This window comes from Triturus cristatus, chromosome 1_1 (assembly GCF_964204655.1).
Source record: "Triturus cristatus chromosome 1_1, aTriCri1.1, whole genome shotgun sequence".
NCBI classification, from domain to species: Eukaryota; Metazoa; Chordata; class Amphibia; order Caudata; family Salamandridae; genus Triturus; species Triturus cristatus.
The window spans coordinates 474,272,014-474,283,273 of NC_140579.1; the positions used below are offsets into that span (position 1 = coordinate 474,272,014).

An 11,260-nucleotide genomic window follows, 5' to 3' on the forward strand; every position below is an offset into this window, starting at 1 on the left:
TAGAGCTCCTTATATATGTATCCAAAAATTGAAAAATTAGGCATAATAGGTTTTGTTGCACCTGGCCCTCTTTGCAGGGTTATCCCCAAACTTTTGACGTCTTCCTCCTATTTTTCGGACCCTCTTTTTGTTGGCTGTAGGTTCTGGGCACTTTACCACCGCTAATCAGTGCTAAAGTACATGTGCTCTCGCCACTAAAACATGGTATGATTCGTTTATCCCTGTTTGACATATTTAATTTACTTGTACGTCCCTTGTAAAGTGGTATTCCATATACCCAGGGTCTCGAAATTAAATGCATCTTGTTGATTTGATTTAATGAGTTTATATAGCGCTGACTAGACCCGTAGGTATCAGAGCACTTTACATTTCATAAAATAAGCAACACATTGAGAGAGGAAAGAAAGGTGAGACAAATAGAGTGGAGGGGGTAAGGGGGAAGTGTGAAGGGGGAAGATGAGGGAAAAGACAGCACTAGAGACGAAAGGAAGTCTGCCCAAAGACCGACTGGGTAGGTGACGTCCGAGGAGGGAATCCACAGCCCGTCTGCCCTATAGCAAAACAAGGTAGCTCCATCGGGCATCAGTCAAATAGCTAGGTCTCAACTGACGAGGGAAAGTTCACAGAAGAAAGGCCAGTGGATAAACAGGGTGGGAACTATGAGCAAGGACGGGTGGGGCAAAGGTCAATAGCTGGAAAGAGGAGCAGTAGAGTGGAGAGGGCTAGGGGGTAGGGTGAAGGGGGAGGAGGGATATAAGGTCAGGAGAGACGCTGGAGAGTTTGCCCAAAGACTGGCTGGGTAGGTGATGGTCAAGGAGGGAATCCATAGCCCATCCCCCCTTCAGCTCGCGAGGTAGCTCCACCGGGCATCAGTCAAAATGGCTAGGTCTCAACTGTCGAGGGAAAGTTCTCAGAGTAAATGTCCTGGTGGGTGAGCAGGAACAGGGTTAGGTGAGGGCTGATCAAGATCAGGATGATGACCAACCATTGCCTGTAGACTACATGACCGATAACAAGGGCTCTATCCATATGTGGGTTTTGGCCAAAAGGTACAGGCCTCTTGAGAATGACTATTTACTCCTTCTCAGACTTTACTGCAACTGTATAAACAATTATCTAAAGTCCACATACTCTAAACAGCTGTACTTGAGAAACAGTACATCACAATTGTGGATAAAAAACAAATTAGTAAATGTTTTTTTAATCCAGGGCAAACAAAACAATGACATAGTTAATTTTTTATAAAATATATTATCTTTCTGTGTAGCTGCACTGCGGAGGGCTTGAAGCAGTTGGACAATACAATCCTAGCCACTGAACGAGAGATGCCTCTTACACGCACAATCTCCCTATATTTATTCTGGACCACAATTAACAGGTTTTGCCTAGATCATAGATTACACAGAAGTTCCTATGTCCGGTTGTCGTCCTGCCTGGATTTCTGCCTCCAGAGCAATTTTCCATCAGTCCTCACGGTAGCCCTTCAAGAGCTGGTGCAGTAAAGTCTTCTCACTGTCACTTTTTTTGACAATAAGGGGTGGGTACAGATTTCCATTATACTCAATCACTGCCATTTTAGCCCGGTCCAGGTTCTTCCGATTGGGAATTTGGTGCATGTTGGTGTAGTGACTTTGATACGTGGCATAGCGTGGAGCTAGCATCTTGTAGAGCTTGTGGATCAGATCCTTTTCCGTAAGCCAGAAGTCCACCATCTTCATAGCTTTCTCATCTGTGTCTCCTTTCTTTCCATATTCAATTATCCATTCGGCATAGAAGCGTAGGTAGTCTGTATGTGCTTGTGCCGCACCAGCGCCGTCAGCAAGTTCCGCAGCAGGTCCAGGCGCGAGCGGGGCCCCAGCCCCATGCGGCGAGCTACGCAGCCATGAGAAATCCATAGAGCAGGAAACAGCCGAATGGTGCCCGGAATCGGTGCGTTGGGTGAGAGTAAAAAGCAGCCGATCGCCATTGTGTGCAGTACTGCAGAATAGTTGGCCTGCAGCATTGTTTGTGCCACCTGCAGAAGTAGCCTTTCAAACTTGTCTCAGGCCTCCCACTGCAGAGTTTGCATGTGCAGTTCAGTGCCACTTTGACTTGGCATTTAAAGCTACTTGCCACGCCTTAAACTCCCCTTTTAGTACAGATAGGTTACCCTTAAGGTAGGCCATAGGTAGTCCTATGGACAGGGTCCTGTGTAAGTAAAAGGTAGGACATGTGTCTTTACTGTGTGGAATGTCCTGATAGTGACAAACAGCCTATTTGGTTTATCACTGCTGTGAGGCCTACTCCTTTCATGGGCTGACATTTGGAATTCCCTTATATAAGTGGCAATTCCTGATCTGAAAGGAATAGTGTTGCCATGTGTGGTATGATTAGAATGGTAATGATAAATCCTGCTTACTGGTGTTGGTGTCTGGTATTGAATGAATGACTGAATGAATATGGCATGTGTAGAGTGCTACTGTCACTCCAATGGGAGCACCCTTGCACTAGGTGGTACAGAACAATGAAAAGTCATAGCAGATGGTGAAAAGAAGCTAAGCCTCAGTATCAGTGAGATAGACCTACAGCGGATTCATCAAATTAATGAATAACCCGTGGGGTCAGAGGCTGTACAAAGCCACGTCTTTGATAGTTTACTGTCTCAACTTTATGGGAAGCTGATTCAAGGCCTCAGTCCCTAAAAATGCAAAAGATCTGCCTCCTTTTGTCTTGAGCCTTAAAGTAGGAGGTTTAAGAAGGTTAGCAAGTAAGGATCTCAGGGACCAAGAGGACGTGTAATGAGTGAATCTGGCAGTGAGATACTTTGATTCTCCTGCTCTGTAGGCTCTAAAAGTAGGCAGAATGATTTTAAAGAGGACTCTCCTGCAAAGGTGCAGGCAATGGAAAGATTTAAGGGCTGATGAACGACGTGGCAGTTTTAGAACTAGCCTAGCGACTGCGTGTTGTACTACTTGTGTTGTTCCTGCATATATACTATTACAATAGTCTAACCTGGATATAATCAGTGCAAATGCCACTGTTTTTCTTGCTGAAAGGGGAAAGTAGTCAAATACATTTTTTGTGACTGATTTTATAACGTTAAAGTACATTCCTGCCACAGCTTGTGGGAGGAATGATAGAGAGGAGTAAAATGTCACACTCAGGTTTTTTACTAACTCCACACTGTTAGGCGAGGGGGCAGAATTAGGCCACCATATAGAGGATTAAATGTGTTGTCCTTGCCTAAAAGCATGATCTTCTTCTTGTCGGTGTTCCACTTCGGGTGGTTAGTTTGCAACCACCGAATGACCTCAATTAAACATCTTTTGAAAGTCATCTCAGAGGTAATGGATGTTTTATTCAGGGCCAAGATAAGTTGTGCATCATCGGCATATGATGTGGTTTCAATTTCAAAAGAGGAGATCAATAAAATAAGGGGGTCATGTATATGTTAAACAATTCAGGGCTGAGCGGTGATCCCTGTGGCACTCCAGAGGTAAGTGTTTTTTCAGGGGATAGAAATGATCCTAGTACTACGTTTTGCCTACGGTCAGTAAGGAAGATTCCAGCCATGCTAGGGCCAGATGTAGGATGCCAAACTTTTTAATCCGCTGCAGTAATATGTTGTGGGAGATGGTATCAAACGCGGCTGGCTCCGTAGAGTGCTTGGGGAGGAAGCAAGACTGTTGAGAATGCAGGATATTGGACTCTTCCAGGAATGTAATTAATTGGCAATTTACCAATTTGTCCAATTTTTTTCGAGGACAGAGAGTAGTGAGATAGGTCGAAGGTTAGAAAGAGAGATGGGTCTGCCAATTTCTTATTTTGACAGGGTTTAATGGCAGTACGTTTCCTATATGTAGGGACCTTTGCAGTGGACAGTGAAGAATTTAAGATCATATTAATCACTGGATTTGCAATGTCTATCATTGTACAAAGGATGTACTGTTGGACAATGGCCAAAGGGGGATCCTGATTTATAGGATAAGATGAATTTTCACCACTGGGCTTGGCTAAAACTCTGAAATGCTTAAATGGAGGCTCTTTTCAAACAAGGGTTTTCTTCTAAATTTGTATAACAGAGGCGTAGAACTGAATTCACGGTGAATATGTCAATTTTTATCTTGAGGAAATTTGATTAAATGGCATCCGTAAGGGTGGGATCTCTCTAACCATGGCTTTCGGTTGTAGGTGATTTAGCTATTGAGAATATAGTTTTTTGATAATGTTGGGTTTTATTTAGCTGCTTAAAGAACTACGCCTTTTTTGCTAGCTTAATCTGGCCATGATAGATCTTCAAGGTTATTTTAAACTGAATTAAGTTGTCGGCCTTATATGCTTTCCTCCACTTCCACTCTAACTGCTTGCAGCAGAGATTATACCAGGGGGCTGAGGGCTGGGGATTCTGTCTTCTCTTTACAAGTCTTTCTGGGGAAAGTTTATCACTGACCTGTGTGACCCAGCTCTTCAAGGCTAGAGCATCCTCCTTTACCTTTCCTGACAAGGTAGGTCTCAAAGGTGATACATAGCTAAACAGCTTTGGGTCAGTCGACAGGTTAGCCCATTTACTAGCTTTTATCTATGATGAATCCAAGGGAGAAGGGAGCTGCTGGGATGGCTGCAGATATATGCTAAAAGGGACCAACATATGATCGAACCAGGTCTGTCGAATAGGGAATTCAATTTAGAGAGTAGCCTCCAGAGTGTGCGGGTAGGGCCACCAACTGATGGAGCCCAAACGTGCTTAACGTATACATAATATAGACAACATGTAGATCCTTTTTACATTGCAAAGATTAAAATCTCCTAGGATAGTAAAATTGGCATACCAAAGGAACTTTGGGTCTAGTGTTTCTCCTAAAAGTGCTAGAAAAAAGTGTGCTTGGACCAAGAGGGCGGTAAATAAGCCCCCCTGCAACTGACAAGTTTAAAACAAAGTGTAAGACTTTCTGCCCCTTTCAAGCAGTGTTGCTAGATCTTTAGAGAATCCTCTAGCCCACAGCCAACCAAAAAGTATCTCAACATTGCTACTTTAAGGAATGAGGGGCAGGGACAGTGTCAAGCAGGCAGTAAATAAATGAAGATATCTGGCCAGACCATCTTACAGAAGTGATCTGCACAGAATGTATGCTCTTGCTTAGTCTGAAAAGAGCAAGAGAGACAGGACAGTTGAGATGCGTCTGTTGAAATGCATGTGACAAAACTGCACTTTACAAGTGGTTTGGTCACACTTCTCATAGGGCAGCTCTGACCTCACAGTAAGCGCAGGCATATTGTGATTGTGTTTATATAGCACTTACTACCCCTGAAGAGGCGTTCAAACGCTTTTCGGCGAGTAGCATGCTACTCTGTAACCCAAAAAGTATTTGTGGTGGATTAGTATAGGGAAATCTGAGTTAATTTGATCAGTGGATATGTGAGTCTGTTAACTGGATTGAAAAGGATAGTGGACAGATAGAAGAGGGAAAGATCTAGAAAGTATTCATTCGGAGATCATAGTAGGAAGATGAGGTTTGGGAGGAGCAATAGAAGAGGTGGAGGAGGGAAGAGTCTCTTGAAACGGATAAGGGAGGTCATAGTAGTTAAATGATATTTGGGGTGATCCAAGGAGAAACAGAAGTGGGAAGAGTCAAGAAATTATGATTTTGGAGATCACAGTAGTAGAATGAAGTGTGGGATGAGTCAGAGAGTGGAGGTAGATGACATGCTAAGCGAGGTACCGTGCCATACAATCACAGGTCATACCATACAATGGCAGACCATACTGCATAATGACAGGCCATACTATTCAGCCCCCCAGAATATTGCTGTCATGATCTATAAACGTCATGGCACCAACAGTGAACATTTGGGGTCAATTGAATTTTGCAGCACTTCATTGTTCCATGTGTGTTTGTCCTCGCCCACAAAAACACTGACTGTCCAGCTAATCATCTTGACTCCTCTAACCCAGCACTTCCCATTTACAAATGTAGCAGAAAGCACAAAAGCAGCATTGAATGCCGATCTGTAATCACGAGGCCAGTAAGAATGCGGTGATGCTTGACATAAGCACTATAGCAAACCTCCTCACTGTCACCCCTGCCTTTCCCTTTTGTGAATAAGCTTGAAATCTTGAATTATGAATAAGTGACTGCTCTGATTCCAGACTGTTGTAGCGTGATTTCTCTCCTTCTTTCTTTGCACCAATACTCTCCCTTCTGTTCAGCCTGAATGACTTTAGAATGTAGGATGATGTCACGGGACGTTGGTGTGTGGTCTCGGTCAGAGTGTCAGTTGAAGATGAGAGGCTGAGCAGCAGGGAGGCTGTTCCTGGTGAGGCTACTACTGATTACCATCTTATTTACTATTTACCTTCTATCTACTACTTGGAACTGGATATAATAAATTACATCTTGGAACCTACCACTTTGCCTACATTTGGACTTCTTTACTTAGTACATTTTGGCAACGATTTACAAAGGAAGAACCTGCATGTGCCACCTGATTGGATTAAAGTAACTTCAACTGAACCCAAGGAAATTGCAATGGAACCTGAAGAGGCTGGCACCTCGAGCCCGACCAGTGACCACTCCATCGGTCGCCCCAACCTGTGAGTGCCAGTCTCTCTTATATTTTCCATCTACCTACTCTGCTACCTTGCAACACTAATGTCCCTGCCCTGTTGCCTTGGGAGAGTTCCCTGTCCTTCTGCTTTGAATGTGCTGTTCCTGTCTTGCTGCCTTGGTGGAGGTTTTCCTGTTCTTGTACGCTTGGTGAGTGCCTCCTGTACATGGAGTTTCCCGCTAGAGTGACGAGTCAAGGGGAGCTGATTTTTAGTGCTTCTACCTGGTGTGACTCTAACCCAAGCGTTCCGGATTCTACTACTCACACCTGATCTGCGAGAACTGTTGACCCACCCGTCTTTGCCGTGTAGCACGTAGCCCATTTAAATCTCAACCTTTTTCTTTGTGCCCGCTTAGCAGGGCCGGACTGACTACCGGGTGTTTTGGAATGCTGCTGGGCTGGGGGCTGATTTTGTTGATGGGGACCTGCGTGTACTGAACGAAATTCGTTTTGCTTTAATTATTTCGAAGTACACGCAGGTCTCCATGAACGAAATCAGCCCCCACCACAGTGAAATCAGCCCCCTGCTCGGCAGAATTCCAAAACGCCCGGTAGTCAGTCCGGCCCTGCCGCTTAGACTATTGTTTACATGTTTTCCGTTAGCGTTGCCTTGGTGCTGGTGTTTTCGACAGGAATGTCCACTTTGTGTGCAGGGAAAGGTGAGCTATTTTCGTTTTTATTTGTGTCAGTGCTATCTCACAACTTTTTGCCGGTTCAGCCGCTCTGCGACATTTGAAATATGGCTTGAGCTGCCCACAGCACGTATACACTTGACCTGCACTGTCTTACCTGTGTCCTACTATTCTTCCATGGGATTCACTGATGTTATAGTTAGCGCTCTAGCCTCCGGCTAGAGCGCGATCGGCATTGCGCGACTTGGGCTCACGTCGACGGACGTGAGCGGGTAGATATAAATAAAGGGGCGGGCGAACTCTCGGCAGTTCGCGCCCAACCGCAATACCGCGTCTGTCTATTATTTACGCGCTGCGCGCGCGGGGCCCCGATAACACAACTTGGCCCTCCCCCGCCCCCTCATTGTGTGCAACAGAACACTGGCGACGAGGGTGGGCCCCTGCCCTCCTTTCACGCAGGGAAATAGCTGATCGGCACGTCCCCTGGCTGCGGAGCCAAGAAAACACACAATACCTTCGTGGGGACCCACACTACGGGCCACAGTGCAACACACCCTGCAGGTAGGGCCACCTGGCAGTGGAACGGGGCGAAGCAGCATGAAAAGAGGCACTAAGGACCAGTGGCACACAGCACACTGTTGCTGACGCAGCAGGCACGTGGTCCCGCGCCACCATGAGCGACACTGAACAGCCCGACCCAGCGAGGGTGCTGCCTCATCACCCCCCTTCAGGGGTGCTACCCCCATTCAGCGAAGCCGCTGACCCCACGACAGCTGCGCCGCGATGGCAGACCTGGCTAGACAGATTGGAAAACTACTTTATCGGATCCAGGGAGACGGATGGGGCGGTGAAAAGGTCCCTCCTCCTACACTACGCAGGGGAAGAAGTATATCTCCTATTCAAACACCTGCCGAACACGGGGAACCCCAACGACTACACGGCGGCGGTGGCGGCCCGGAACGCGCACTTTGACCCCCAGGTCAATCCAGACTACAAGCATTTTAAACTCCGCCAAGCAAAGCAGCGCAAAGGTGAGTCTGTGGATGCTTTCCACACGAGGCTAAGAGCCCTCGCAGACACCCACCTCGTAGGAGACAGGGCCAAGGAAGAAATCAGGGCACAGCTGATACTGGGAATTCAGAGCAAGACGCTACGAGGATTAATACTCCGTCAACCTAACATCCCGATGAATGATATCCTCGTCCTCGCCAGGACACATGACCTATCAGCGGCGAGAGCTGAAGAAATGGACCAGGCCTTGGTAAAAGGGACAGACAAGAGCGTTGAGGTGAAAACTGAGAAGACGGATGCGGTGCGAGCGAAGGAAAGGCCACAGAGACCCCGTGACCGGCGACCCCCAGCACAAGCCAGGCAGTGTGGCTACTGCGGGTATAAATGTTCACCCAATCAAAGCATGCCCAGCGAGAGGAAAGACATGCATGAACTGTGGCATTGACAACCATTTTGCGTCTGTCTGCCGGAGGAAGACGCAGAAAAGCGGGAATAGACGGGACAGACCGCTGAGGAAGATGGTGAGGCAACTGTCGCACACGTCGCTGTCGTAACAGCCAAAGTCAAGAAGTGAGAAGACCAGAGACTGCCAAGACTCTGACACAGACTCTGACGATGATGGGGAAACATACCTAATATCATTCACCAAAGCCCTAAAGAGCACTAGGCGACCGCAGCCACGATGTGACATACTCGTAGCTGGGTCAGAAGTAAACGCAGTGATTGACACGGGCGCGTCCGTAACGGTGATGGGCGTACAGCAATACAACCGTCTCAGTCCAAGACCGGAACTCCAACACTCCAAGGCCAAAATCTACGCCTACGGGAGCGACACGCCGCTACCTCTGAAAGGCAAGATGACAGTAGCAGTGCGCTCAGAAAAGTCAGAAATTGTCATTGACATCCACCTCATAGACCAAGAAGTAGACACACTACTCAGCGGACACGCGGCGGAGGATCTAGGACTAATTGCGTTCCTCAGGAAAGTCCAGGACAAACAAGTCGAAGACCTGCTGGAGACATTCAAAAGCCTATTCTCAGGGCTGGGGAAGATCAAAAGGCCGCCAATACGCCTCCACATTGACCCCTCAGTAACACCAACAGCCCTCCGACACAGGCGGATACCGTTCCACCTAAGCCCGTTAGTAGAGGAAGAGCTCCAGAGGCTAGAGGAACAGGGAGTAATCGAGAAGGTTGCAGGACCCACACCATGGGTATCGCCAATGGTGATCGCCGAGAAACCCCGCCAGCCCGGGAAGATCCGGCTGTGCATTGATATGCGCCTCCCAAATATCACGCCTACCATGGATGATATCGTATCCGATCTAAACGGAGCGCGATGGTTTTCAAAATTAGACTTAAACGCCAGATACCACCGGCTCACCTTAGCGACAGAGAGCCGATACATCACCACATTTAGCACGCATCTGGGATTGAGACGATACAAGCGGCTAAATTTCGGAATCTCATCGGCAGCAGAAATTTTCCAAAACACCATCAAAGACATTCTGCTCGGCCTGCCCGGTGTCTTAAACGTGAGCGACGATATCCTCATATACTCCAAGACAGTGGATGAACATTACAAGCACGTCCGGGCCACACTGTCACGTCTGCAGGAACATGGCGCCACCCTACACCGAGATAATGCCAGCTGTTTCAGCAAACAATCGAATTCTTCGGCTATGTCTTCACCGAGGAAGGCATCCAAGTGGACCCCCGGAAATCACACGCCATCAAAGCGGCCGCAGCCCCAGCATCAGTGGCGGAGGTCCGCAGCTTTCTGGGTATGGCCACTTACTGTGGACGGTTTATCCCGAACCTGGCCACCCTTGCCGAACCTCTCAGACACCTCACCAAGACAGATGTGATGTGGCAATGGACAGTCACAGAAGAGACAGCATTCCAAGCGATCAAGGAAGCTCTCCTAGACCAGACCACACTGGTATACTTTGACCCGGGCAAGAGAACCGAGATCCTAGTGGACGCCAGCCCCGTAGGGCTAGGAGCGGTCCTGACGCAAGAGCAAGGACCAGGGCAGTGGGCAGCTCTAGCGTACGCCAGCAAGGCCCTAACGGAGACGGAGAAACGCTACTCACAAATCGAGCGTGAAGCTCTGGCAATCCGATGGTGCTGCCGCCACTTCCACCTGTATGTGTGCGGGCACCCGTTCACAGTGGTGACAGACCATCAACCGCTAGTACCACTCTTCCGAGGGACAGCGCCCCACCCGCCTCCACTGATAGAGCGATGGGCCATCAACCTCCAACAGTACCACCTGAGCGTGGTATACAGGCCAGGATCCAGAAATCCGGCAGATTTCCTGTCCCAGCACCCCGAGACCAGTAGCAAGCCTTCGCCAATGGATGAAGAAGAGGAGGTCGAAGGTCATTTGGACATGATGGCTGCCCTGACGTGTCCCCGGGCGCTGACGCTGGAGGAGATCTTGGAAACAGCCAGACGAGACCCAGTAATGGACAAGGTCAAAAACACAATCCTAGAAGGAACCTGGCAGCAGTTCCTACAAACAGCTAACTCATGGACCAGCGAAGAGAGGAATGACCTCCAGCACATGTGGAGGATACGGCATGAGCTGAGTGTGACCAGAGGGGGACTCATCCTCCGAGGCTCCAGAATTGTTATTCCGGCCGCTCTCAGGACAAGGGCAACGCAGCTGGCACACAAAGGACATCAAGGGACGGAAAAGATGAAAGCTCGAATGAGGGAGAAAGTCTGGTTCCCGAGCATGGATGAGTGCGTAGACGATGCAGTTCGCAGCTGCCAGCCATGCCAGATAACCAGCAGAGCCCAGCCGCCAGCCCCCATCATAACCGAGGAACATGGACGATGCCCGTGGGAGAAAGTCAGTGTGGACTTCGGGAGCCTGCCCGATGGGAGAGTCACGCTAGTGATCATCGACAGCTACACGAAGTACCCGATAGCCGAAGCATTGCCGTCCACGGCCTTCACGCACGTAGGCCCAGCCCTGGAAAAGGTGTTTGGAATGTTCGGGTGCCCAGAAGAACTGCGGAGCG

At 48.3% G+C, this 11,260-nt stretch overlaps 1 pseudogene; it reads right to left on the reverse strand.

Moving 5' to 3' along the window:
• Positions 1-1,397: 1,397 nt before the first annotated feature.
• LOC146870440 (large ribosomal subunit protein bL17m pseudogene) lies at positions 1,398-1,966 on the reverse strand (annotated as a pseudogene).
• Between the last annotated feature and the right edge of the window lie 9,294 nt (positions 1,967-11,260).